General features: G+C 34.8%; 1 long non-coding RNA gene across 1 annotated transcript; it reads left to right on the forward strand.

The window, feature by feature from the left end:
• Nucleotides 1-2,374: 2,374 nt before the first annotated feature.
• LOC132040013 (uncharacterized) lies at nt 2,375-5,157 on the forward strand. The gene is made up of 2 exons (XR_009410544.1): nt 2,375-2,510; nt 3,399-5,157. It is a non-coding gene; the product is annotated as an uncharacterized LOC132040013 (long non-coding RNA).
• The last annotated feature ends 1,914 nt before the right edge of the window (nt 5,158-7,071 follow it).

Below are 7,071 nucleotides of genomic sequence, written 5' to 3' on the forward strand. Positions count from 1 at the left end.
AATCTCGTTGTTGACGTGACCAGATTGTCCCTTTGTTTGCCATTTGGTCCGTTTTCACAGAGACGAACAAAAGAACTCGAAAAATCTTTAGGTGAGCAAATAGAAACCGAGATCAAAGACCACTATTATCCTAGCCCCACGGTGGGCGCCAAACTGTTTACCCCGAAATTAGGTAATAAGTTGAATTTTTAAATGAGGTATAGGATATGTGGATACTTTAATCTATTTTGGTTAATGAAGAATATATATGTAGATTCACTTATAAATGACTTAGATATATGTAAATCAGTATGCTAATGATTTGGACGAATGTGTTAGTATTATGGATTTGAGCTAAGATATCTACGTATATTTCAGTGCAATATCGAATAATATGATTCAGTGGACTTAATGCTATAAACCGGACCAAAATCAGAGAGAGAGAGAGAGAGAGAAAGCTTTAATATAAATTCTAATACAATGTTTTGGATCTGAAAAGCCAACCCCTAAAAGTAGGGAAATGCCCCCTATTTATAGTTTTTCTCTATGGGCCTTTCATACATCATCAAGCCCTTTTAGAAATAAAGGAAGCCCTAATATGGATAAGGTTGGGTCGTACGGTCTGACACCCCACGACCGATGCGCATAATACGTGGCAAAATGATTCTTCACACGTGGCAATTGAATAATCGATTACCGGACTAACGGCCACGATCATAACGGTCATGAAGAAACCGGACTAACGGCCACGATTAACTCCGCCATGTATAAACCGGACCAATGGCCACGATCAACTCGGCCATGGAGAAACCGGACCAACTGCGCTAAGAAGTTTACCCCGGATAAATCGGACCCTACGGTTTTCTTCAAACTTCTTCTGATCAAGCACTACTAATGCAATACCCCCGGTCTGAGCGCTTGTGTTTGTCTTCTTCCTTTTGTCAGCCCCCGGTCCCACCAGCTAAGCGTTAATCCTGTTTTTACCATATACAAGAATTTCAGTTATTTGCATCGTGTTGGTGGTTTTAACATTTATTAAGGCCAAATTCACATACGGCCCCTTAAAGTTGGTTTTAGTTTTCATTTTAACACCTCAACTAATTGAATCTTGTGAATGTTCGAATCGAACATGAAGTTTGCAAGCTATACACTGCCATTATTAGCCCAATTATATAAACTTTAATATCGGAAAGTAAATACAGTTAAACACCAAAACTAAAGAGAAATAAGGAGGGGAATTTAATCTTGCATTTGATTTGTGTTTCTCGTGAGAGTGGTGAACTCATTTAACTATGTAGTTGAGATGCTATATATACGGTGAACATTAACCCATACTGATTGAGGTAATGAGTTGTCGTCTTTTACTTTTGAGTTTGAATTAGACTTGTTGACACCCAATTTTGGCCCTCTATATTTTTAAATTAACTAGTCAAGCTTCTCGAATTTCAAATAAAGAGAAATAACTATTTATAAAGTCAAAAAATATTTTCTTAACTGGTTTTGGTGTTATTTTGCCATTTCACTGGGCAAAATACTCTAACATATATTATGTATTATTTTAAGTACTAGTTATGTCTATTTTACTAATTTGAAAAATCAATTTATACAAAAAAGAAACAAGTGTTTAATTGAGTATGTATTTAGTTTGTCGTTCTTAAGTCATTCACGACTTAATTGCTATAATTAGTTCGTATTTGCAAAATAGGTATTTTACTTTGTTAACTCAAGAAGCTTAATTAGTTAATTGAATGATTATTTATCTCAATTTGGAAATTAATTTGAGTTCAAATTGGCTATTTGTTAAATTCCTTTGCTAGCCATTTAACACTCCAAAAAGATAGCCCTCTCATCCCTTTTCGGACTATAAGCCCAATCCAGCTAGCCCAGCCTCAAATCCAGCCCAAGTATGTACTAAACCTGGCCCATCACCCCAGATCCTTCATCTTTCTCATTTTCACAAAAGAAGAACCACAACATATCCAAACGAACCCTAAGGCTCCTCTACGCCTCTGCCAGCAAATCAAGCTCACAATGAGCTGTCTCCGGCCAAATATAGCAAGTGGTCTACACGTCTTCACCCTTCCAGTCGTTGCTCGACCATTTTGGGCAAAACTTTTATTGAAATTTGTCAATTTCTCCATCAAACTGAATATCCAAACGGTAACAATCCCTCTTTTCCTTTATCTTTCTTTATCTTTATCCTCCTCTATGAAAAAGCCAGTACAAATTGGCAGACGAGACCTTAATGGTCTTTGTCCTATTTTTGGACTTCAAATTTTTCTTCAATTCAACAGCCAAAGTTCAAATTTTGAACCAGTCCCACATCGTTCTTTCTTGTCCAAACCCTAAGTTTTGGGGCTCTATAAATAGAACCCTAATTCCTCATTCCAGACTACGTTTTGACACCCTTCAGAAATCACGCTCTTTTTCTCACCTTTGTTTTCTCTTCATTGGCTCAAAGTGAAGCGTTCAAATTGTGAGTGAAAGGAAGCACTCTCGTTCTCGTCGTCCCAGTCGCTGCACTACAACAAGTAATTTTCTTTCTCAATTTAGTTTATGTTCATTTTCGGTTCTGTTCTCTGTGTTTAATCTTTAGTTTATTTTTGTGTTTTAAGTTCCAGCATGTTTGGTTGTTTAATTCCGGCATGAGTTAGTCGATATGATTTTGTGGGTGTTTTAGCTTTACTTTGGCTGTTGTATTAGCACGGGATATGAAATCTATCCTTGTTCTGTTCATTTATGTGCTTTTATGGGTGTTGTTAGTCGTTTAAGTATGATTCCCTTTCCTTCTCTCATAGTTCTAGTTAAAGAATTAGTGTTGAACTTCACAGTAGAGATTAATGAGGGATAGAATCTCAGTGCTTTTTCGTTTAGTTAAAAAATATATATATATGACTTAAGTCGTTTAAATAATTGTTGCCTGGTTTATTTTCTTTTTGCTTTCAATATGAGTAAGCCGACTATCTTTATGTGATAGTATTAGCTAAAACGTCTTTCTTAATACTCATTTTTCCATTCAATTTTTTAAAATATAATGTGGAACTGTCGCTGGTTTTCTTTTTAGCTAGAATATAACTGTTGCTTTATCTTGTTTGAGCCTACTTTCAAAGACTCCCTCCTCCTTAGCCAAGTAAGTGTTATTTCTAAATTTTACTCTAGTTAAATGGTAATTGTTTTCGTGAGTCAAGTTCTAATCATCTCTGCTTTACTAAAGATCTTTTTGCAAATGATTGAGCTTTTTCCCTTAAGAAGCAATCTCAATCCAAAAACTTTCCAGAACCTGATTTATTTCATTAGTGTAGTAGTATCCAATGTTGTTGGGAAAGCACCCAAGTCATGGCTGTAACTAGTTAACCTTGAGATTATATTAGATTTTCTCTTCGAGTTTTAGCTTAAATCTCTGTATGCATTTTGTCCAGGTATGTAGATTAAGCTTAACTCCTACTTTGTGTTGTCCTTAAATGAGTTGATTGTTAATCGTTGAACTTATATGTGTCTTTGTCCCATTAACAGTTTTAATGTAACTTTTGAGCTCGAGTTCCTACAATGATTTCAAAATGTAGAATTTTCAAATGGTTTCAAATGCTTAATAAGGAGTTCAGTTAGAATGTTTCCCTTCGATTTCTCATTAGTATAGTTTGTTAGCAGCTTCCTTTCATTAGCTAATATCAACTTCATCTTTTGTATTCCTTGTCGTGTATCAAGTATTGATTCGAGAGTTCACTGGCTTAAGTTCTTTTCTTGACTGTTTCTTGACTTAAAGTGTATATAGAACTCCGTCATCTGACCAAATTGGTTCAGTGTTTATTTTGATTATTTTTCAAAAGTGTCCAGCTAGATGACTCTTTAAGTGTTTCCCTGTGTCTTGGACAAAGCTTGTGAACCATTTCTTTTCCTGTCTAAGTTAAATGTTGATAATGTTATTTGATTAGGTGGTTGTATGCTCGTGAGTTTATTTGCCAGTGGTTAAATGAATAGCTAAATGAGGTTATGTCCATGTACTGCTATCTTGTCCATTTAGTGCTAATTTTTGGGTTGTGACAAGTAAGTATGGATCATTGCATTTTAGGTTTCACTTTAATGAAGTTTTCTAGAAAGGACTAGTCTATGCGAAATGGGGTTTATTTTCGTCTCTTTATTTTGATGAATGACACTTGCATTCCAACTTTTTTTTTTGTGTGTGTGTGAATTAGTTAAGGTTTCACAATCTCAGTGGTATGTATTAACTCACCTTTGCATCTCTTTTTCTAGCTTGCTTAATGGCAAGCCAACTTTCATTTCAGATTTTGTGAATTTAACATTTCGAAACCTGCCTAATACATTCAAATTATTAAGTTGTTTGATGTCTAAACCTTACCAACTAAAGAAAGATATAAGAAATTCTCCGCTACAAATTTATAACAAGAGTAAAAAATATGCATATATCTTGAAGTACTTTTGGTGTTAGCTGTGGAGCTGTTTTGGTTCCCTTTCCCTGCTTGTGGATGGTGATTATAAAGGTCTTGTTTTTTGAGGTTTTGGTCTTGGCTTAATGCTGATGTGTAGATTAGTGTAAAGAGTCAATGGACATATTGTTTATCTTGATGTTCCTTTGTGTGCTGAATGGCTAGCATGCTTTAGGATTTGTTTGCTTTATGGAAAATTTGTTTTCTTTGGGTTAAGTTGAACATGTCAAAATTCTGCTCTCGTTTACTATTTACGTGGTGTCTTTCTTTGGCCATTGCTTTCCTTTCTTGTTTGAAGTTCAAGTCTTGTAAATCCCCACTTTACTAATCCTGTTTCCTTCATTTTATGCATGACCCTCTCGTACGAGTCCAATGGACTCATTTTCTTCCCGCATTCGGTGTTGGGCTAAAGCCCAACATAATATTCTTTATCGAGTCAGCCCCATCAGCAGTGTAGCAAAAAGGATTTTGGGCCAAAGCCCATATGGCAGAAGCAGATTGCAGCGGCATAAAATGGGCCAGACCCATCTAGCTATATTTTTCTCCTCTACTTTATTTTCCTTTGTGTATTTGATTTGTATTACATGACTAACATTTTACCTTGTTTTATTTTCTTAACTTAGATGAATCCTAGCGGAATACGTGAGAATCGTAGTTGCCGAAAGATTAAATGTGGTTCTTTTGATAATCGTTATCATCTACAAAATTTATAGTCAAACGAAATGATTTCCCAGGAAGATGCCAAAGGCTAAATAACAACAGTTCTCATATTTTTACAAAATGTAAATGATTCCAAGGGAAAAACATAAGCATGTGGGCTGTTTGGAAAGGTTTGAGCCCCAGATGCATTTTCTCTAAGGAATCACTCTTTAAGAGATAAAGGATAGTTTTTTTTTGTTAAATGCTTTTCAAGCACAAAACAACTTCCCAGTGAGTGTCAATCGAAGTTCTTGATGGAATTTTACCAAGTTAAAGCAGCTTGTTACCTAGTAACTCGAAGATCACTCATATCTTTGAGTTAAAGTAAATGAGTTCATTAACGGATTAAGAAGTTGAGTTATACTTATAATTCAAAGTTTTAATAAACCGTAATCGAATTAATTCATTAATTGAATTAAAGATATAATTGAAATGCTAAAAATGATTTTCAAAATTAAAACACTTGTTGAAATAGCTTAAACATCTCTCGTATCTTTTGATTTATAAATAAGTGAATTCACTAACGAATTAAGAAGTTGGATTATACTTATAATTCAAAGTCTATAAACCATCCACATTTGAAGGTATTATTAATTCCTTCGTAATTAGCCCAATTATAGAATTAATTCATTAATTGAATTAAGGACATAATTAAATGTTAAAAATGATTTTCAAAAGTAAAACGCTCCCTACAGCTCATTTTCCAACAAAATAAAATATGCTTCCATTTATAATTAACTAGCTATGAATATGCATCTTTTTACTTTATATGTATGACTATTAAACACATTTTCCCAACAGGTTATACAAATTTTTTAGCCATAAAATGTTAGATCCGTAGGTAAACCGCATTGGGCGGATCCTTAATATCAAGGTGCCTAAAACCTTCCTTGGGGATCACTAGAACCCTTACCCGTTCTCTGGATTTTGTTTTAAAGGTTTTCAATAAAATTAACCCTTAAAACTGGTTTCCTAATTCCCATTCAATAAATTAGGTGGCGACTCTGTTTGTTCACGACAAAGGGCCAAAGTTATGAGAATCTTTTATGCGCGAGCGTAAAAGCGGACTGTAACAAGACTCAAGGGTCATATCTTCACATGGTATTAGAGTTAAATCCATTAATCTGTGTTGTTGTGTTTTTCAATATTGGGTCTCCATAATACACGTTCTAGTACTCTGTGTGTGAGAAAGTGTTAAGTCTCACATTGGTTGAGAGAATGAGTTATAGTCTCCTTATATGATCTCACAAATTACTAACGCTATTATTATCTGAGGAAAAAATGAAAATATTGTGACCATTCATAGTTTATTCTGGTCCCTAACAGACCAAAAATTATACATTCTGATAAAATATGTAACTTTCAGGTCATATGGTTTCAACACTACCCTATATGACTGGACAGAGAGGAAACAATCAGGATTTTGTCCTTTTCTTCCTTTGCTCGAGTGGACTGAGTAAATAGAAAAGGAAAAAAGAAAAAGAAAAATCACCAAGTGCCCAAAATGACATGACTTGACCAATCACAAGCAACCTTATCATATAAAATTTGTGATAAACTTGATGATTGACATGAACCAATCAGAATGAGGCAAGAGAGTTCATCTACACTTAGATTGCCTACTCCCTACAACGATAATAGGGGGTTTACGTAACTTTCTAAGGAGATTCAGCAAGCATTGGAGGAAGCAGCAATCGACTACATAGTTTCGGAGTGGTCAACAGAGTTCTTCCCGGAAATCAACCGAAACGATGAAGTACTGCTCGACATTCCTAGCAATCGAAATACGGCACTAGGAGGTCCAAATCATCCTGCAATTCGAGAAATATGCTACCGAAGGCCCTCGAATCACGGAGGCGTTTAGGAGAGAACAATAAAATTGTACTCACAACATTCATCAATAAAATTTCATTTTTCTTTTATTTTTTATTGTAATTAATTTTCAGCA

This window comes from Lycium ferocissimum, chromosome 12 (genome assembly GCF_029784015.1).
Source record: "Lycium ferocissimum isolate CSIRO_LF1 chromosome 12, AGI_CSIRO_Lferr_CH_V1, whole genome shotgun sequence".
Taxonomy (NCBI): domain Eukaryota; kingdom Viridiplantae; phylum Streptophyta; class Magnoliopsida; order Solanales; family Solanaceae; genus Lycium; species Lycium ferocissimum.